The sequence below is a fragment of the Lycium barbarum genome, chromosome 4 (genome assembly GCF_019175385.1).
Source record: "Lycium barbarum isolate Lr01 chromosome 4, ASM1917538v2, whole genome shotgun sequence".
NCBI classification, from domain to species: domain Eukaryota; kingdom Viridiplantae; phylum Streptophyta; class Magnoliopsida; order Solanales; family Solanaceae; genus Lycium; species Lycium barbarum.
This window is the reverse complement of record NC_083340.1, coordinates 106,879,113-106,902,296: the sequence shown is the minus strand read 5'-3', so window position 1 is coordinate 106,902,296 and position 23,184 is coordinate 106,879,113. Positions and strand designations below refer to the sequence as shown.

The 23,184-nt window shown below is 40.5% G+C and overlaps 1 long non-coding RNA gene across 1 annotated transcript; it reads right to left on the bottom strand.

Moving 5' to 3' along the window:
• Positions 1-2,552: 2,552 nt before the first annotated feature.
• On the bottom strand, positions 2,553-7,266 carry LOC132638499 (uncharacterized). Its single transcript, XR_009581770.1, has 3 exons — positions 6,574-7,266; positions 3,375-3,462; positions 2,553-2,607 (listed from the first exon to the last, which is right to left on the bottom strand). It is a non-coding gene; the product is annotated as an uncharacterized LOC132638499 (long non-coding RNA).
• Positions 7,267-23,184: the final 15,918 nt, after the last annotated feature.

The following is a 23,184-nucleotide window of genomic DNA, read 5'->3' as shown; positions in this document are numbered from 1 at the left end:
CCAGCCCAATGAAAGTTTAGTACAAAATGTTATGATCGTTTTACTGAGTGAAGGTCAATTGTCGAAAAAGAAAAAACAATGTGTTGGGCCCGCGTCGCGGACCCAGCATGGAAGAACTTAGTTGTGGACCAAAATAAAAACATGATCAGGTGCTGAACCCGCGACGCGGACTCAGCACGAATCGGGAATTATTTTCTGATTCCGAATTTCTTTAAGTCCTACTTCGTTGTCTTATTTCCCACTTCATTTCAAATAAATATTTCTGAGGAAAAGAACCATAGAAAAGTCTGTCTAACCCTAAGGTGAGTTCTCACTAAATATTGATCATTCCCACACCATATCCATCCCCTCTTGATAGCAAATCATCTCTCGAAAACCCTAAGTTCTTGTATATTCAAGAAGAGGAAGAAGAGAGGCGCGTGGGATTCCATCAAAAGGTAAGACTCTTGGTTTTATGAGATTATTATTGTTGTTTGAACTAGTATAGAATAAACAAAGAGGTTAGGATCCACCAATGATTTCCATAAGCTTCAAGAACAAGATTTAAGGCCTGCGAAAAACCCTAGTTTTCGAAATTCCAAGAAAACTTCAAGAAACTATTCAAGTTCTAATCATTGTCATCTAAAACCATTGTAGTGGATTATTGAGTCTTGGAAAGTGCGTTTGAGTGGGATTTGAGGTATGTCTCTTTTAAAATCATTTTTGACTATAAAGGTGATTTGTATGTCTCTTTAAAAATAAAATCCTTTTTGAATATAAAGGTAATTCATATGTCTCTTTTACAAACTCTCTTGAAAGATTGATTCTTTATAAAAGCATGTTTTGAATGATATGATGAATTGGTTTTACATTCTTGAAATCTATTACATGCTTTGATTAATGGTTAATGTGCGTGAGGGAACGAGCCCACATTAAACCTAGATTGTAACAAACCCTATCTATGTATAAGATATTATGAATGTTTTCCTCTATGAGAGATGCTTAGTTATGATGGTTAATTGTTGATATTGATGATTTTACAAAGGAACTGTCACGACCCAGTCCCGTGGGCCGCGACTAGCACCCTACCTGGGCACCCAGACCCATCTATCCAATACATTCAAGTAAATAGAAGAAGCCGACAAGGCTGCATTTACAAATTTAGATGATTTCCAGAAAAATTTCGGCAGAGTTTCCTTTGTTTTACAGACTATCCAAAATAACCCCGTACACAACAAACACCAACAAAGGCCACACAGGGCTAACAAAGCAACGTATAAACATATGCGGACCGGCCGCCTCGGCGTATGGGATCGCCCAAACAACATATACACATAACCATTCAGAAAGATCCTAACCCACAAACATGTCCACAGACCTCTAAACAGACCGACAGAATCATATGACGGGACAGGGCCCCCGCCGTACCCAAATAGTCAGATATACAAAAATATATATACATAGCATAAGATGTATGTACCAAAAGTGGACTCCGAATCAAAGGGAGTACTCCGAAATAGCAGAAAGTGGAGCCTACAGTGGTGGATCACCTGTGTCTGTACCTGCGGGCATGAAACGCAGCCCCCCGAAGAAAGGGGGTCAGTACGAAAGATGTACTGAGTATGTAAAGCATAGAGTACAGAAATATGAGCCACAACTGAAAATAAATAGGATATAAAAGGGGGAATACTAAACAGTATATCAGAATCTATATCAAAATCATATATACATAATGCAAACAAAATCATGCAGAGCTCAGGAACGTGGTCACCACTCCGACACTGGTGCCACACACAGCATAACACCAGAAGGTTCAAATATCCGTACATCCCCGAGCACACATATCATCATAACATATCACCAGCCATATCACAACATATCACCAAACGGAACCCGGCCCTATGGCGAGGTCTCGGGAACCGTAACACAGCATACGGCCGAATTTATCATAGTACGCACGAATCATAACCGACCTGGGAACCGGTGAACGAATCATAATAAGGGCACGAGCGGAGTCGTGAGAAAACAATGCAATTTGTATATCAAAATAGCCTTTCAAAACTTGATAAAATCATAAGTCAAGTCTTTAGTAAAAATAGTCGAACAATTAGTTAGTACGAAGTTCATTTTACAAAAGTGCTCCCGAAATGGTATTTATAACCCAACACATAGTTTAGCATATTACGTTAATCAAGACATTATTTTATAACAGACGATTTCACAGTTAAAGGTCCCTTGTCAAACTTTTACAAAGAGAGAGCCTAATAGAACAAACAAGGCATCTCGGGACTAGCGGGCCCACCTCGGGTCAAGTCGAGGTGGCGGACGAGAATCACGGACATTTAGTGTCTATGGGATCATACATAAAGATTTCGAAGTAATCCGATTGCATTTGCATAAGTTTCGGACGCTTACTTGCTTTCTAGCCAAAATAGGGTCATTAGGCTTCAATTGAATTGAATGAATAGTAGCCATTTTATAGATCGGATTTCGAGGAGCAGAATTGCTCCCGGGGTTCCGATATCAACCTAGCATACTAAGACATGCCAAAAGACAGAGTGGGGAGCCTTACATACCTTATATACGACTTACGCTCGCCCAAAACTCAGTTCCCGTTTTGCTCAGAATCTGCAAATGGTCAAAGTTACCAATTAGGGATTGTAAGGCTTAAGAATTCACTTAACTTCATTTTTGTCTACCGAAATTTCGGCAGCATTTCCCCTATATATCTAACGTCCCCGAGACTTAGCTCGGCTCAATATACATCAACAACAACAACCCACAATATCACAACATCATAAATTATAGCAAAATCACTCCAATGTCAACATTCTTCCTTTCTACACAAATTAACAACTTTCATCCAAACCTCACAATATCAAATTAACATCCACATTAACACACTCATTTACTCGTTCAAAGTTATTCAAACACATTCCAATAATGTTCCGGGCAATATACTTAAGTTCAAACGATTCGTCACTTTCCATATTGCGTCCAAAACGTCAACAACTACGACAAACATACTAACTCGCATTGTTTCATCCCACATTCATTAGCAACAACCGTAATTCACATTTAAAGTCTTACTTTCATAATTATACAAGAATATACAAAAATCATATACTTTCCCATAAGAACCCGCAACCATTTTCAATGCCAATTCAACTCATTAAACATTCATTTACGTCATAAATGTCACAACGACGCAACTAACAAACTAAACAAAATCAAATTCACCTTGCCTTCCACACCACATAGCTCACGGCCACTACACCTTTCACACTCACACACACGTCATGCATATACACACCAAAATCCCATAATCTTCATGCAATTCTAGTCACTATAACATTCATACAAGTTCCATAACTCAAAAGTGACAAAACCCTTACCTTTTCTTGAAAATCCGACTTGTCGCAAATGTGATCCTTTCGCCAAATAAATTGTATCACGTTGAAGAGCGTCTTGCACTTGCTACCACTACAAAAGGGACACGATTTTATGATCAAAACAAAAGGCTAGAAAAATTTTTGTTGTTGGGAAAAGGGGTTCGGCCGAGAGCCTCTAAGGAAGTGTTCTTCAATTATTTTTTTTGTTTTGATTGGCTTTCTTGAAAATTCTAAAGGGGATATGGATATATACTAGATTAAGGGTCATGTGATAATCACATGACCACTTAAAATGGGGCTTGGGCCAAGCCTTTGGCCGGCCACCCCTAGAACTTGGGCTCCAATTTTTCATCAAATATTTCTTGGCCCAATTCGTAAAATCTCGTTTTTGTAATTCCCGAAACTAATTTCCGAAATTCCAATTTTTGCCCTTGGACCTCCTCCACATTTCCACACCAATATTTTCATAAACAACATAGACATTTTAACTAAAATCAATTATTTTCTTACAACATGCAAGTCTTAATTATTTTCACGATTTCCGATTATGCGAAAACACGGGATATAACAGGAACTATGACAAAGTAATCTTGTTTAAAGAAGTGAAAACGTTTTCATGATTATCTATGAAATTATGGATTTTTGTAATGGCATAATGAGCTTTAATGCTATTTGATGGTGTGACTACTTTGAGACAAATTGTGAATCGGCTTCTATGCTATGAAGTTTGTTGTTGTGTTTGGCCTAGCTACTCGGGAGGAAGGGTAGCCACTATGGATCCTAGTGTGTTAGTGACTAGCCATTCGGGAGGAAGAGTGGTCACCGCTGGGTTCACTACCTAGGGTGTGATTTATGCCTAGCCATTCGGGAGGAAGAGTGGCCACAACTGGGTTCGCTACCCGGGGTGTGATTTATGCCTAGCTATTCGGGAGGAAGGATAGCCACTGGGCACTACATAGTCCAGTATGATTTATGCCTAGCTATTCGGAAGGAAGGATAGCCACTGCGTACTACATAGTCCGGTGTGATTTATGCCTAGCTATTCGGGAGGAAGGATAGCCACCGAGAATTATATGTTCCGATGTGGTGTGCTATGCACGGTATGCTTGATTCTTGGGCCTGTATTGGAATGTGTGACATTCTTATTCTCTTATGGAATTGTTGATGACTATCTTAATTGATTTAAAAGGCATATTTGAAGTTGTAACTCGACAAGAGGCTTTATAATTGGTTTTGATACTTATTATTGAGATACATAAGCTGAATAATTGTTCTTACATTGGGTTCACATGATTTTCAGGACTAATTTCTTTATGTATTACGTACTCTATTTTCTTATTACTTATTGTCCCCGAGGCACTCACTAAGTACGAAGTACTCAGGCATACCATTGTTGTTTTTGATGGTATGTTAGGTAACGGAGAAGAGCAGGTTCTTGATACTCCAGGCATTTAGGAAGGACTTGTTGTTGCTCCTGATTTGGTGAGCCCACACATTCATTCGTGGGACACTCTATTTATTTAATTCCCTTTATTTATTCTAGTTTCCGGGCTGCGTCCCTATGGGTTAGACATTTATTCCTTATTCTTAGAGGCTCCTTAGTATACATTAGAATGTGGGTAGAAAATGAGTTGTCGTTTAAATCTTTCGAGCACACTATCATGTTTTAGGTGAATTATTTAAATTATAAAGACTTCCGCTGATTTAATTCATATATTCATGATTTGTTACATTTATTTTATGAACCGTTGGAGGCGAATGTTGAACCTGGCGGGTTCAAGTATTATTATCGTGTTGTTTAGGTTCTTCCGATGTTATTCATGACGTCGGATGCCGGTCACGTCTAGGGTGGGTTTTGGGGCATGACAAATATCATACTCGATGAAGAAGTGGTGTTGGGCCTTTGGCCCAACAAGATTTAATGCAAGGAAAGGGAGGCCCGGATGGCCCAGGACAGATTCATGTAAACACAAAAAAAAAAAAAAAAAAAGGATTAGTAACTAATATGAATACTTAATAATGTAAAACTGTGCAATTAAGATAGATTCAAATAAGCAAACCAAAGCAACACATAGAACAGTTGCAAGGAATTAAATCTGGGCTTAAACAAGACAAAACAGGTTTAAAGTCCAAGCAATTTATCAAATAAGAAATAGGCAGTTTTGACCCAACATAAAAACAGAGGCCCAAATAGAAGTCTAATCTTTAGTACATACAAGAGAGGCCCAGTAACGAAGGTAAGCCCAAAACTTAACCAATACTTAGACACCAATCCAAAGAAACAGAAGATGACATACCGTGCTCAAACCAGATATACCATGTGATGTACACTGAGGTGTATATTAGATTGTACACCACTTGTCTACACCAACTTTTTCCACACAAAACTACTCAAGCAAAGAGCAAATTCCAGAGAAAACATGCTGAGTCGACGATTTTAATCAAATAGAGTCAAGTAGTATTAAGAGAAAGGGCAGTGCACTCAATCAAGTTTCAGGAGAAATAGAACATACACAAATTTCATTTAAACATATCATAGGCATGAGCATCTTAAATCATAGTTGTGAACCAAATTATTGGAACATACACAGGACAATAATACAATCATGGTCAACTAACACAACACATATTTGACATAAATGAATTAAAACTAAATAGGCTTAAGGGAACATGCTTAACAGATTGAGTCAACAACAACACCATGCTTGACTAAGGCAGTTTAGACTATAAATAACACATAATACATGAATAACCAGTCAATATTTTGACTAAGGCAGTGTATAAACATCTTTGCTCACACAGAGTTACACATAAGTATTCATGCTTTTATATTTAGGAAGACTGGATCACATGAGGCATGTTTAGTCAATATTAATTATACCATTAGAACCAAAAATTAACATATATAGCATACTTTGACCATATTGAACTAGACTAACCTAAACAGGCCAGACAGGATTAGCTAAAAAAAAAAAAAAATAAGGGCATTGCTGCTCTATCTAACATGCTTGGTAACCAACTAAATTAATACATATAAAGCTTACACATCAAAACAAAAACAGACTAATCTAACACATGGACATCTATAACTACATAGAACTAAGCAAAAAATAGCATACAAATCATTTGAAAGAAGTATATTAGACTAACACAGAACAAAGCTAATGAAATGCAGAAAAAAAATAAAAGAGATGGGAATTACCTCTTATTTGTGCAGCCTTGGTCGAGATTTGAACTTGGAGAATCCAATTGTTCCCCCAAATGCTCAGAACGACATAGGAAACCACACAAAAACAAATAAAGAAACAAACTTTAAAACTTTAATCTTAAGCTGAAAATTAAAGGTCTCAGGCAATTAAAGCTAGAAACCCTAGGTATTTAACTTTTTGTATGCAAGTGAAGTATTCAGATGCCAAAGTCTATCTCTTGGTCCCATAAACGATGTAACTAGGGCCCTTTATATAGAAACTCCCAAAATCCCAAACCCTAGTTTGATCGATGTGGGAAAAATCCAAAAAGTGAGATTTTCTCCTCACATATTTATATTGTAGGGTCGAGATTGAGAGAAAATAAAGCATCAAGGGTTGGATTTTAACCAACAAAAATCAATACAAAAAGGTTCTTCAAGAACCAATCAGAACACGGTATTCAAAATTGAAACAAACAAGAACCATTAAAATTTCACCGTGTTGACCGTTTGATTTTGCAGAAATAATAAGAAAAATCAAATAAATAAAACCGCTAGCATCTTTTTTGATTGATTTGTGGCGGTAATGGTTGAAAAGCATTAATTTCTTTGCTCTTTAAGGCCACACAGGCTTGGACAAAGTGAAAGAGCTCTGAACCTTTGCCAAAAATGGCGTTAACAATGATGAGAGAGAAAGAGAAAGTAGACGGCACCTAGGGTTTCTTTGGGAGGGAAAAGAGGGGTAAGGGGTCGTTTGGATGAGAATGAGAGGTATGAGGGGTTTACCCCTCTTTAACGACATTTTGGGTCGGGTCGGTCCAATTGGACTGGGCCTGGTCCATTTTAAAAGAGAATGGGACCTGGTCCTGAGATATACAGATATATACGTGTGATATACATGTATATGGGCAGGATTTTGACACCTATTTTAATAAATAACAAAATTTAAGAGATGCTAATTAATTTAGACCATCAAGCATAATTAAATAGGATTAATTAAACAAGTAAAGGCTATAGTTTGCAAACGATATCCTACAATTGACATAATCTAACCAAGCTATTTCAATCGTGGCCCTTCTCGTCCAATTAGCCTATTTAAAAGAACATCTACAAAAATGACCTTACTTGAAAGATAAAACTTGCAATAACGACCTCAATTATGGGAATTGATTTCCAATTGGGTCACAATTGAACTATCAGTTGATTATTTCAGTGGTAGTCATTTAGTGAACAATCTACAGAATTACTCATAATTAAAGACTCAATAAATTATAATAAAATCCTGATAAATTGAATATGCAAAAAATGAGAATTGAGGGGTGAAAAGATTAATTCATTTAATCAATTAGATTCCTTGAATTTAAAACAGAGTAAAATACTTGCTAATTGCCATTTTGACAATTTTGGACAATTAAATAAATAATCGTTATAAATTGTTTTCACTGTAACGACCCGATTGGTCGTCATAGTCTTTTCGGCACTTTGACCCTTTCTCGAGCTTGGTTAGCTCGCTTTTGACCCGAGGGGACTGTTGACACGCTTTTAGAGGTGTTCAGGGTTTAGTTTGGCAAATTTTTGGGAAAATTTGTCTTTAAGTGAAAAAGAGTTGCCTCAAAGTTGACTTTTGGATAAACGGGCCTTTTTTGGAAATACATCAATTTCGAGAGGTCCGGATGGTCATTTAGAACTTGTGTGCATATCTTGTTTGGTTCTCAATGCACTCGGGTGCATTTTGGGACTTGGGGTGGGAAATTGGAATTGAGGTATCGGGGGTTGACCCGGTTAACGAGACCTCTGTTGGGAATTCTGAGGCCACGATACGTCCGTAGCGTGTTTCTACGTGTGTCTATGTATGTGATTTGTGAGTAGAAAGCCTCAGGAGTTAGTCAGAAATTCGGGTAGAGTTGTGAAACTTGGAAACTTTTTTGGTGTCTGGTGCTCTCTTTGGCGGCACCAACACCGCGACAACGGTAATGCTATAGTGGTCACCCTGCCACTTAAGCGGCGTGTACTATTTCGGGATAACCGCTGTAGCATTCATGGGACCGCTTGGGCGGCGCCGCTGGAGCGGTAATCGCATTGCGGAAGCGAGCGACGGGCAGTTAGTTCATTAAATAAAGTGTAAAATGCCCTAAGTCTCTCATTTATTACTATTCCGAAATTTGAGCTTTCAGAAGCAATTCTAGAGTATTCTTGGAGAAGATTCTTGGTGGCATGTCCATCTAATCTCTTTGCTATTTCATTACCCCTAATCATCTTAGAATCCCTTTACCTTGTTAGTTCATCAAGTGATGGAATATTAATAGTGGGTTTAATGAATTTTCCTTCTAGGCTTCTAAATCCTGAATAATTGGTTGGGTTAGCTTCTTTAAGCATTGAATTGATGATTAGAATCCTCTATTTCATAATTTCTTAAAAATTAGAGGATAATTTGTGGAATTGAAAGTTAGGGTTTATACCCAAATTTTGGGGGTTTTCCTAGAATCCAAAATTGAGTGAATGGTCTGTTATTCTAACTTGCTAATGATGGGAATAGATCACCTAGTTAATTTCATGTTGGCACCTTTAGATCCCTAATTTCACCCATCTAGTTCATAAATCCTATTCCATAAGTTGGGGATTTGGTTCTGGATACAAGTAGGGTTTGTTTTGATGTTCTCCTTGGTTCTAATTCCATGATTAGAATATGCTTAGACTATCTTGATCTCGAGGCTCAAAGGAAAGGAAAGGAAAGGCTAAGGAGTGATTGTTGGTGTTATTGTTGTTCGGCCTTCCAAGTAGGTTACGGTTTACCCCATGGTAAGACTTCATTTAGCGAAGCATATATTTAGAAGATATTTTAGGAGAAAGCATGTAAACCTTCGGGTATGAAGCTGGGTTCGATATTGTCTTAGGCTCTGTCTTGTTGTGCGATTGGGGCTAGCCACCCCGTTGTGTTGTTACTTGATTTCTTCTATTGTTGTTTGCTTGATGTCACGTGGTGATAGTAGATATTGGAGACTATTGATATATCTTGTTTGTGATATCGTCGTACCTTACTTGTTGATGTTTGATATGAGGGTAGTATTCTATATGGCTTGTGTAGCCTTTTCATGATATTGTTGGCGTACCCTTACTTAGTACTTGTGATATTGATCTGATTATTGACATTGAACTCATACATTGCACTCATTCTCATCCTTCATGATATATTGTTGATACATTGATGATACTTGAGGAAACACTGTGATGAGCTAGGTTCAATTAGATGAGAGTGACGTGAGGATCGATATCCGATGGTTGTCTCGGAATCAAGGTTGTGCATAGCGATTCCCAAGGTTTGTGTCGGGATCGTGAGGTACATGGGCTAGGCGAGCACCCCATGGGTTGTGCTACCGAGACGTCGATACTTCCGTCCGGAGTACATGTGTACCCAGCATTGCATTGCATTCACATTTTATACATTATTGCATTGCATTGCACTATGACTTTCATTGTAATGATCAGGTGATATGCTTGTGTTATTTGGATTCGGATTGAATATATTGAGACTTAGCACACTTGGGTTTAGATGTTACAACCTGGGTGATGACGTGTACTCGATTTTTGGCTTATATTTCACCTATACTTGCTGATTTACCTTTTTATCATTCCTTATTGTCTAGATTACGTTAACTAAACTTAGTCGGCCTATGATACCTACCAGTACTGTGGTTTTGTACTAACTGTTACACCCCAGGAAATTTCGTGTTACCAAGGCTACAGACGGCTTAATGTGAGCTCAAGGAGGATCAAATATTACAAGTATAAAGAATGAAATTCTACTGTAGTAGCATGAGGATAGCATGAGTACGATATTTGGAATTCATACAATATGATTGGAATGATACGTTAAAAGATATATAGCCCTCGTAACCGTAAGCTGAGGTGGGGACCACAAGATGGGATTTTTAAAAAGGACATATGATAAGTTATATGGACAATATATGTGAAGTTAAACACAACTCAAGAAGGACCCTTGAGCCAAATCCAAGTGTAAGCCCTCCAAAAAGATGTTTTTTAAGTTACGTTTTCGGGTGATCTGACTTCGGGAGACCATAACCCCATCATTATTTGGAAATTTGGGAAAACTTCTAAAATGAAAGTTGTAGATAATTTAATTAGCTTTCCAACCATTGGTTGTGGGAATTTATTCGATATCAGAATCAAGAGATATGACTGTTTTACTGAACAAAGGTGTTGGCCGCAAGTAGAGAGCTTGACACGTGGTGGACACGTGGCAGGACCACTCCACCGCCCTTTGTCACTATAAATAGACTCCAAACAAGTCATAAACATCATGATAATGTGATATAAAGTTCAGCAAGCTTATGGAAGGTTAGAGAGAGAGAGGGAGGAGAGATTAGAGAGAGAAAGTGAGAGTTTGATGAAGTTCGAGGCCCCAAATCCCGAGGCCCGTGAAGAGTGAAGTGAAGAACAAGTTATTGTCGTCGTTTTAAACCAAAAATTATCTTTGGATGGTGTTGATTTCGTGGTTATGGACTACATAAGGTATGTTTAAGTTGTCTGTGATGTTATTTACATGTTTATTGATAGATTTGGCGAATTAGAATGTTGGAAATGTTGATGTAATTGTCGTATATGTTGTATTAAGTAGTTGGGGATTAGGTGTTGATTTGGATGGATTCTTTGGTGGATTTAGTTAGATTATTGTGGATAAATGTTGGGTATTTTTGTTATTGTTGATATTAATGGTTTGTTAGCTGAATTGAGGTATTGGGATTGTTCATAATAGAAAGGAAATGTTGTCGAAATTCCGTTAGAAATAAAGATAAGTTTAAGGGATTGATTTTAAGGATATATATTGGATGGATTGTTGCATTAAATTAAGTATATTGTTGTGTTTTTGAGATTTATTTATTGTTGTTGGGCTGTTGTGGTGATATACCGAATTGGGAGATGCTGCCCGTTTCGTTTTAGAATTAAGTTATTTATTAATATATATGATATACGAAAGCCTTCTTAAGTCACGTGCATATTCTTACGATTATAGGTTTGGCATACTAATTGTGAAAAGTTCGTGATTAACTTGAGTTCCTTGGACGACGTAAGGTATGTAAAGCTAACCCTTCCTTCTTTTTGGCATGATCTTGAAGAAACAAACAGACGACGTGTATATGACTCCAAATAAGCTCCTATTCTTAGAGACACTAGGATGGCTAATGTTCTTGATTCCCAGAACTTATTTTATTATGTCTTGATACATGTCTATGATTTCAGGCGTCCTATTTTGATATAATCCATTGTGACATTCGAAGGGTACTTGGTATGATTATTGTCTTGATTTTCAAATGATAGTTCATTTTGATTATTCTATCGAGTCTCAGATATGACTTAGTTTGCATATGGTTGCTCACTACTCTGCTCGTGCATGCCTCAATATATCTTTCACCGAGTCCCGAGCCAGGGTACGTTTTCGTGCACAGTTTCACTGCATTGTTCGCCGAGTCCCTCACTAGAGGGCCGGGATACGGTATATATATGATATGATGATGTGGTTATGGCACCAAGGATGGTATGTGATGACTTTATTCCCCGAGTCCCATAATGGGCCGGGCATGATATATGATATTGATATGCATGATTTACATTTCATAAGGCAAATGTATTGGTATTTTGAATGTCATACTTGTCTCCTGTGACCTCTATTTCAGTCATGATCCTCTTTATTATATTACATGCTTTATATACTCAATACATATTCTGTACTGATCCCCTTTCTTCGGGGGCCTGCGTTTCATGCCCGCAGGTACAGATACTCGATTTGGTGATCCTCCAGCTTAGGATTTCTACTCAGCTGTCTTGGAGAGCTCCATTGTTCCAGAGCCTAAACTTTTGGTACAGATCTTTTGATGTATATATATATATATGTTCATCCAGGGGTACGGCGGGGCCCTGTCCCTTCATATTTCACTATCGATACTCTTAGAGGTCTGTAGACATATGTGTGGGTTGTATATAAGTTTTGTTCAGCTGTGTCTATACGATGTGCTATGGATATGTTCGTCTATTGTGGCAGCCTTGTCGGCTTGCGTATGGTATTGATATGTAGTGGCAGCCTTGTCGGCTTGCGTACCATATTATGTTTTGATTAGTTGTGACTCCTCAGAAGACATGCTATCCGGATATATATATATATATATGATGACGTTACGAACCTTTGGAATTCTTTTGCAAGTTTCCATATTGTTCTTAGATTCAGTTGACTATATCTAACAGGTATGTATACGAGTGTCCAGCTCGGGCACTAGTCATGGCCCACAGGATTGGGTCGTGACACTAACCTGCACTTGCTGCATTCTTTTATGAATGCAGAATTCCAGGTGGGATCGAACTCTGTTTCTCGTGGTTGATAGTCGCTCCGAGAGTTGCTTAGACTCTACAAGGTGAGTACGAGATGTCCGCCGCCTTGAAGATTCTTCTTTGTTTATGTCTTATATTTCTATTCCGAGATATATTCAGACTTGATATATTATTTATATTCCAGACTTGTATATTCTAGTTAGATGCTCTTATATGGGTTAGACCAGACTCTAGAGTGTATTTCCCTTGCTTCTGCATATTTTTCTATAGTATTATCATCAGAATTACGTTATTTTATCTCTTCCGCTTATTTAATTATTTATTCGTGTTTTTCTTTTTACTATTGTTGGGTTGAGAGTTCGCCTACCGAGGTGAGAAAGGTAGGTGCCCGCGCGACTTAGCGAAATTGGGTCGTGATAAGTTGGTATCAGTGCCCTTGGTTACCCAATCTATAATACAAGAGCGTGTCTAGTAGATTTTCATGGATCGGTACGATGAGCTCTGTACTTATCTGCCAGACGCTATAGGACATTTTAGGAAATTTCACTTTTCTTCCTTCTTTCGTGCTACTTTATTCTAATTGGTATCTGGAACAATCGAATTGGCATTTAACTCTTATCTCTTCTCTCACATATGGTGAGGATTCGAGCTACTATAGCCCAAGATCAGGTGCCCGAGTCTGCAACTGCGGCTGGCACTAGAGGGCGAGCGACAGCCAGGGGCTGCGACAAAGCTAGAGGCCGCAGAGTTTCTTCAGCCAAGTGTAGGGCTCCTGCGGTAGGACGGCGGCGCGAGAGATCTCCGTCGCTAGAGCCTGAGGATAAGCAGGTCCAAGACCTGGCTATCAAGGATGATATGGCCCCAGCACGAACACAGGCAGAGATTACTTCTGATCAGACTATGCAGGATACTATGGCTCGTGTTCTACTCCATCTTGATGCCCAACAGGCTGCCACTGGTGTTTCTACTCCAGCCGGAGGTTCCCAAACCAGAGTTGGAGGGCAGACCCTTGAGGAAAGACCTTCTCGAGTGGCACACCTCGCTGCAGCTATGGCACCCCATACTGATACAGTGCCAGTCCCGGGGGATGATCTTAGACCCGTGGCAGGTCCTGTTATGACCTTAACTGACCAGGATCTTATTGGGAGGTTTAGGAAGTTAGAGCCGCCGAGGTTTTCGGGTACTTTTGTAGAGAATGCTTATGAGTTCATCTTGGATATGCATAAGTTGCTACATAGGATGGGGATAGTAAGGTCCCTTGGAGTTGACTATGTATCCTGCAAGTTTCGCTGCGACGCGAAGACTTGGTGGAGGTATTTTGTTGCTTGCAGACCTGAGGGTTCTCCTCCCCTGACTTGGACTAAGTTCTACCGGGCCTTCCTTGTGAAGTATGTTCCCCGGGCTGTGAGGGAGGCGCGTAGGGATTAGTGTCTACATTTTCAGTAGAGGGGTTTGTCTGTGGAGTCCTATGTGACTCGCTATCTATATCTGGCCCGTTATTCTACTCCCTTGATACCTACGGAGCCTGACAGGATTAGGCGCTTTGTTGGTGGGCTAGTCGGTTCTCTTCAGATTCCTTGCCTTCAATTGGAGGCTACGGGGGCTTCCTTCCAGTCCATCGTCGAGCATGCTTCCTTGGTTGAGGCCGCTAAAGCTCGTGCATTTGGAGGGGTGATGAGAAGAGGCAGTGTCAGATTGGGAGTTCGGGTGGTTCTAGTTCGAGGGGCGCCTGTCAGTATCTTAGGCCGTATTAACCATATTTCGGCTACCCTGTGCGTTCTGCCTTACAGGCTTCCTCCAATGAGCCACCCAGGCAGATAGCTCCATGGAGCTCATTTTCTCCACCAGTAGACAAGGTTGTTTCACCCGGGCCCTCAGCTTCAGTTTATCAGCCTCCACCCCCTCAGGGTTGTTTTGTATGTAGAGAGTTTGGTCATATTGCTAGGAGATGTCCCCGAACTAGGATGGGTCATCGGTCTCAGAGGACTTCGACATCATCAAGTAGTCGAAAAGGTACTTCATAGAGGGGCTGTGCTCAGCAGGCCGCAGTGGTTCTCAGGTTTCTAGAGGTGGATCCTAGGTTGGTAGAGGTGGGTCCCATAGTTCAAGAGGTGGATCCTAGGTTGGTAGAGATGGGTCCCAGAGTTCAAGAGGTGGATCTCAGTTTGGATGTGGTGGGGCTCAGTGCTACTCATTCCCTGGTAGACCCAAGACAGAGGCCTCAGATACCGTGATCTCAGGTACTGTTTCTGTCCGACATAGAGCAGCTTCTGTGTTGATTGAGATTTTCCTTGTGATAGTATAGCTACACCTGTTCATGTGTCTACTCTGGTTGGAAATTCTGTTGTCGTTGATCGAATTTATCGATCATATTAGGTTACTTTTATGGGGTATGACACTTGAGTAGATTTAATTATTCTTGATATAGTGGACTTTGATATTATCTTGGGTATGACCTGGCTTTCTCCTTACCGTGAAATCTTGGATTGTCATGCCAAGACAGTCACGTTAGCCATGCTGGGTATTCCGAGACTTGAGTGAAGGGGTACTCCTAGCCCCACTCCGACGAAGATCATTTCCTTTCCTTCGGGCAAAGAAATTAGTCAACAAGGGGTGTTTAGCTTATCTGAATCATGTGCGTGACACTACTGTTGCATCTCCAGTCCTTGAGTCCATTCCTATTGTGAGAGAGTTCGGGGAGGTATTCCAGACTGATTTTCTAGGTAGGACACCTGATTGCGACATTGACTTCTGTATTGATTTAGATCCGGACACTTGCCCTATTTCTATTCTGCCATATCGGATGGCATCGGCTAAGTTGAGGGAGCTTAAGGAGCAGTTGTAAGATTTATTGAGCAAGGGCTTCATTAGACCGAGTATCTTCCCTTAGGATGCTCTTGTGTTGTTTGTGAAAAAGAAAGATGGAACCATGAGGATGTGCATTGATTATCGCTAGCTAAACAAAGTTTCTATTCGGAACAAGTGTCTTATGCCTCGTATTGATGAATTATTTGACCAGCTTCAGGGTGCTTCAGTTTTTTCAAAGATTGACTTGCGTTCTAGCTACCACCAGTTGAGGATCAGGGCTGAGGATATTTCGAAGACAGCCTTTCGGACGAGATATGTTCATTATGAGTTTCGGGTGCTGTCATTTGGGCTTACCAATGCTCCGGCTACATTCATAACATTGATGAATGACATCTTTAGGACATTCCTTGATTCCTTTGTGATTATGTTTATTGATGATATCTTGGTGTACTCCAAGAGTAGAGAGGAGCATGAGAGCCATCTTCACACTGTACTTGGGATGTTGAAGAAGAATAGCTTGTTTGCTAAGTTTTCGAAGTGCGAATTTTTGTTGGAGTTTATGGCGTTCTTGTGCTATGTTGTTTATAAGGATGGGATCATGGTGGATCCTCAGAAGATTAAGGCTGTGAGAGAATGGGCGAGGCCCACTACTGTGATCGAGATTCGTATTTTTGTGGGTTTGGCCAGCTACTACTGCCAATTTGTGAAGGATTTTGCTTCTATGGTTTCATATTTGACCAGATTGACTCAGAAGGATGTTCTCGTCCAGTGGTCTGATGATTGTGAAGAGAACTTTCTGATTCTAGTATTACCCGTGGAGGGTAAGGATTTCGCAGTCTACTGTGATGCATCCTGTTTAGGTTTGGGTGCTGTGTTGATGCAGGAGGGTAGAGTTATAGCCTATGCTTCCCGTTAGTTGAAGATCCATGTGAGGAATTACCCTACCCATGATTTGTAGTTATTGGTCGTAGTCTTTGCTTTGAAGATTTGGAGGCACTACTTGTATGGTGTCCATTGTAAGGTTTTTATCGATTACTATAGCCTTCAACATGTGTTTACCCAGAGAGATCTTAATTCCAGGCAGCGCCGATGGGTGGAGCCCTTGAAGGACTATGACATCTCAATTTTATATCACCTAGGGAAAGCTAATGTTGATGCTGATGCCTTGAGTCGCAAGGTAGTGAGTATGGGGAGTTTAGCTCGATTGATAGTTTTCGAGTGCCCATTGGCCATGGATGTTCAGACTCTAGCCAACAGTGTCGTCCGTCTTGATATTTCAGCCCCAGGTAGAGTTTTGGCGTGTTGAGGCGAGGTCTTCCTTATTAGATCAGATCAGGACTCATCAGTTTGAGGATGCTCAATTGAGCAAGATTCGAGATAGAGTTCGGAGGGTGAAGCCAAGGAGGCCATGATTGATTCTGAGGGCATCTCCCTCTTGTTGGTGATTTGATTCAGTTGATCTTGACTGAGGCTGATAGCTCTCCATATTCCATTTATCTGGGGGCGACTAAGATGTATCGTGATTTGAGGTAGCCATGTCGGTGGCGTTTTATGAAGAGGGATATAGCCGATTTCGTGGCTAAGTGTGGTAATTGTGAGCAAGTTAAGTATAAGCACCAGAGACCCGGTGGTGTACTTCAGAGGATGCCCATTCCCGAGTGGAAGTGGGAAAGGATTTCCATGGATTTTGTTGCGGGTCTCCCAAAGACCCTGGGTAAGTTCGACTCTATTTGGGTAATAGTTGATCGGTTGACTAAGTTCGCTCATTTTATTCTTGTTCAGATTTCCTATACCGTGGAGAAGTTAGCCAAGTTGTACATACGGGATACTATGAGATTGCATGGGGTTCCTATTTTCATCGTATCTAATCAGGGTACTATCTTTACTTCCCGTTTCTGGAGAGCTTTTTATGAGGAATTGGGTACCCGATTAGATCTTAGTACAGCTTTCCAACCCTAGACCGATGGGCAGTCCGAGCGGATCATTTAGGTGCTCGAGGATATGTCGAGATCTTGCGTTATTGATTTTGATGGTCATTGGGATAAATACTTGCCTTTGGCAGAGTTTACATACAACAACAGTTATCACTCGAGTATTGAGATGGCGCCTTTTGAGGCTTTGTATGGTAGGAGATGTAGATCTCTGGTTGATTGGTTTGATGTTTTTAAGGTTCGACCTTGGGGTATGGATCTATTGAGAAGGTCTCTTGAGAGAGTGGGGATGATTCAGGCCAAGCTTATGGCAGCTCAGAGTCAACAGAAGATGTATACGGACCAGAAGGTATGACATTTAGAGTTCGCTGTTGGTGACCAGGTTCTATTGAAGATTTCACCCATGAAGGGTGTTATGAGGTTTGGGAAGAGAGGCAAGTTGAGTCTGAGGTATATTAGGCCTTTTGAGATTCTTGACCGTGTGGGCGATGTTTCTAATGAGTTGGCCTTGCCGCCAGGCTTCGCGGGAGTTCATCCCGTTTTCTAGGTATCTACGCTGAAGAAGTATCATACCGATAGTGCTTATATTATTCATTGGGACTCGATATTGCTTGATGAGAATTTGACTTATGAGGAAGAGCCGATTGGGATTCTGGATAGGCAGTTTTAGAAGTTAACGTCTAAGGAGATTATTTTTGTGAAGGTGCAATAGAAGAATCTCCTTGTTGAGGAAGCTACTTGGGAGACTGAGTCGGATATGCGTAACCAATATCCTCGGTTGTTCGCTGATTCAGGTACTTCTCTGTTCTTTTCCCCTCTTCTCTCGAGGTCGAGCGATGGTTCAATTGGTATCTGATGTAATGACTCAATTGGTCGCTATAGTCTTTTCAGCACTTTGACCCTTTCTCGAGCTTGGTTAGCTCAATTTTGACCCGAAGGGACCGTTGACATGCTTCCCCAGGTGTTCAGGGTTGAGTTTGGTGAATTTTTGGGAAAAATTAGCTTTAAGCAAAAAAGAGTTGACTCAAAGTTGACATTTGGGTAAACAGATCCTTTTCGAAAATCCATCGATTTCGAGAGGTTAGGATTGTCATTTAGAACTTGTGTGCATATTTGGTTCAGTTCTCAATGCACTCAGGTGTATTTTGGGACTTGGGGTGGGAAATTGGAATTGAGGTATTGCGGGTTGACTCGGTTAACTAGACCTCCGTTGGGAATTTCGAACCCACGAGTGCGTCTGTAGCGTGTTTTTATATGTGTCTGTGTATACTATTTGTGAGTAGAAGGCCTTGGGAGTTAGTAGAAAATTCGGGTTGAGTTGTGAAACTTGGAAAATTTTCTGGTGTTTAGTGCTCACTTTGGCTGCATCAGCACCGTGGCAGCGGTACCACTATAGCGGTCACCCTACCGCTGAAGCGGCGTGTGCTATTTGGGCATGACCGTTGTAGCGGTCATGGGACCGCTTGGGCAATGCCGCTGGAGCGGTAATCTCATCGCGAAAGCGGGTGACGACAGTTAGTTCATTGAATGAAGTGTTAAATGCCCTAAGTCCCTCATTTATTACTATTCCGAAATTTGAGCTTTTAGAAGCAATACTAGAGTATTCTTGGAGAATATTCTTGGTGGCAAGTACTTCTAATCTCTTTTCTATTCCATTACCCCTAATCATCTTAGAATCCCTTTATCTTGTTAGTTCATTAAGGGGTCATTTGGTAGGTAGCCAAACTTATCCCGGAATTATAATCCCGGGACTAATTTATCCCAACCTTAGTAGGATAAGGTGGGATATCCCACCCTTGGGATTATGCTTCATTTTGTACCATTTTTGGTAGGAGGTATAAATTTATCCCAGGATAAATTTATACCTCCTACCAAACACGGTGCAAAAAATTAGTGTTGGGATATCCCAGCCTATACCATGCACCAAACGACCCCTAAGTGATGGATCATTAATAGTGGGTTTAATGAATTTTCCTTCTAGGCTTCTAAATCATGAATTATTGGTTGGGTTAGCTCTTTAAGCATTGAATTGATGATTAGAATCCTTTATTTATAGTTTCTTCCTAATTAGAGGATAATTTGTGGAATTGAAAGTTAGGGTTTATACTAGAATTTGGGGGTTTTGCCTAGAATCCGAAATTGAGTGAATGGTCGATTATTCTAACTTGCTAATGATGGGAATAGATGACCTAGTTAATTTCATGTTGGGGCCTTTAGATCCCTAATTTCACCTTTCTAGTTCATAAACCCTATTCCATAGGTTGGGGATTTGGGTCTTAACAGAAGTAGGGTTTGTTTTGATGTTCTCCTTGGTTCTAATTCCATGATTTGAATATGCTTAGACTTTCTTGATCTAGAGGCTCAAAGGAAAGGAAAGGCTAAGGAGTGATTGTTGGTGTTATTGTTGTTCGACCTTCCAGGTAGGTTACGGTTTACCCTATGGTAAGACTTCGTTTAGCGAAGCATATATTTAGATGATATTTTAGGAGAATGCATGTAAACTTTGGATATGAAGTTGGGTTGGATATTGTCTTAGGCTGGGCCCTGTTGTGCGATTGGGGCTAGCCAACCCGTTGTGTTGTGACTTGATTTGTTCTATTGTTGTTTACTTGATGCCACGTGGTGATAGTAGAAATTAGAGACTTTTGATATATCTTGTTCGTGATTTCGTCGTACCTTACCTGTTGATGTTTGATACAAGGGTAGTATTCTATATGGCTTGTGTAGCATTTTCATGATATTGTTGGCATATCCTTACTTAGTACTTGCGATATTGATCTGATTATTGACAATGAACTCATACATTGCACACATTCTCATCCATCATGATATACTGTTGATACATTGATGATACTTGACGAAACACTGTGATGAGTTGGATTCAATTAGATGAGAGTGACGTGAGGACCGATATCTGATGGTTGTCCCGGAATCGATGTTGTGCATAGCGATTCCCGAGATTTGTGTCGGGATCGTGAGGTAGCAGTATTTGAAATTGTTTTCGGACCGTGAGGTACATAGACTCCGCGGGTCCCCTATGTATTGTGCTACCGAGACGTCGATACTTCCATCCGGAGTACAGGTGTACACAGCATTGCATTGCATTCATATTTCATACATTATTGCATTGCATTGCATTGCACTATGTCTTTCATTGTGATGATCTAGTGATATGCTTGTGTTATTTGGATTCGGATTGAATATATTGAGACTTGGCACACTTGGTTTAGATGCTACAACCTAGGTGATGACGTGTACTCGATTTCTAGCTTATGTTTGACCCTATACTTGCTGATTTACCTGTTTATCTTACTGTATTGTCTAAATTGTGTTATCTAAACTTAGTCGGCCTACGATACCTACCAGTACTGTGATTTTGTACTCACCTGCACTTGTTGCATTCTTTTATGAATGCAGGATTTCAGGTGGGATCGACCTCTATTTCTCGTGGCTGATAGTCGCTCTGAGAGTTGCTTAGGGTCTACAGGGTGAGCACGAGATGTCCGCCGCCTTGAAGATTCTTCTTTATTTATGTTTTATATTACTATTCCGAGACATATTCAGACTTGATGTATTATTGATATTTCAGACTTGTATATTCTAGTTAGATGCTCTTGTATGGGTTAGACCAGACTCTGGGTGTATTTCCCATACTTCCGCATATTTTTCTATGTTATTATTGTCAGACTTACATGATTTTATCGCTTCCGCTTATTTAATTATTTATTCGTGTTTTTCTTTTTACTATTGTTAGGTTGAGGGTTCGCCTACCGAGGTGGGAAAGGTAGATGCCCGCGCGACTTAACAGAATTGGGTCGTGACATTCTCTTGGTTATTTTTAGCAAATATCATATTTTTAGTAATAATGTGTAAATTAATTTCTAGATGATTTATAATATTACAAGAATTATTTTACCAAATAAGAATGGTAAAATACTTTCTAAATAACTTTATAAAATCATTTTGACTTCTAAAAACATGTGTTTCAGTCTGTTTGATATCCAGGCACTCTGGGTAATTAAAATAAATTATAAGAGGTTAAAAATTAGGTGTCAACTATAATATCCACGTCCTCTAGGCGACGGTGCTGGAGGTCTAGGTCTCTGAACCCGAGAACTCTGCTGGGCTCCACCCTAAGTCTGGGACCCTCTTCCTTGAAATGCCCTGAGTCACCACACTCAAAGCATTCCCTGCCAGTCATGGGCTGCTGAACTGATACAAAAGAACCAGAATGCCCTCCACGATCTGAGTGTCAGTAATAAGAACCTTGAGATGTCTGCCCGGAACTGAACTCACTATGCGAGGGAAAACCACCCACTGAAGCCTGAAGTGCTTCTTGGATAGGGCGAATGGAATGGTAATAATAGCCTCTACCATAGTGTCCCCCACCTCTAGAAGTAGAGCCCCCTGCACTGCAAAAAATGTGGGCCCTTAAATCATCCTCTCTACCCTGAACTTGAAATCTCTCCGGCTACTACCTGCAAGGTTGCCAATCGAAGCGGAAGAATCAAACCCTTAACAAACTGCCTCTAACTCATTTACCAAAAAAAATACCTCTAACTCTCTGTCTCAGTCGGGGCAACACACTATGTAACGAGCCAAAGTGTGACATTTAGACTCGTACTCCGCAACGCATAACCCTCTCTACTCTAGGGTGGAGAACTCATCCAGTCTCCTATCTCTCAAGCTACGAGGAACATACTTCTCCAAAAATACCTAATAGAACCGAGTCCATGACAAAAGAGGCGATCCAACTGGTCGGCAACTAATAAATAACCTCCACCACTGCTTTGTGTTCCCGATCATCTAAAAAGCAACATAAGCCACAATGTGTGACTCCCCGAAGCCCAGCTTGTGAAGCCTCTCATAACAGCTGATAATGAACTAATAAGGATCCTCCTCGGGGGTACCATAAAACTAGGGAGGATTTAACTTGGTAAACCTCTCAAACATCTTTTTTCCATCATTGGTCATGACCGGCCTAGAAACTGGCCGATGAGCAAAATCAATCACTAGAATCTCATCAATGCGGGAGACACAACGGAGCTTGTTGTCCCCCCGAGTACGAAACTGATCAGGAGTCTAACCTTAAACTATAATCTGTGACTCATCTGGTGTACCCGGAAATGCATAATCCTGGGTGAAACCCTTAAGAAGACTCACAATGCGCACCATGGAATCCTGTAGCAATGGTGTAGCAATGATCTCTGGTCATGCCTAGGCTAGTCCTAGCTCCTCCTATACAATAGGATCGTCCTCAAGCTCAACCTCCAGCTCAGGAGACACCGACCTAGCACGGACCTAAGCAGCCACTGGTGCTCGACCTCCAGCCGTTGCTGCTCTACAGGATCTACCCCTACCACAACCTCTGCCCCGTCCCCTGCCATGTGCCACAGCCCTAGCAACAGGTACCAATGCCTTATCTTTAGCCACATATACGCGTGTCCTTACCATCTATGAGAAAGTATAATGTGAAGTCAGATACTAATTTGAACAGACTAGCACGAATTGAATGAATGAATGGAAGTTTCCTAAATGTCCTATA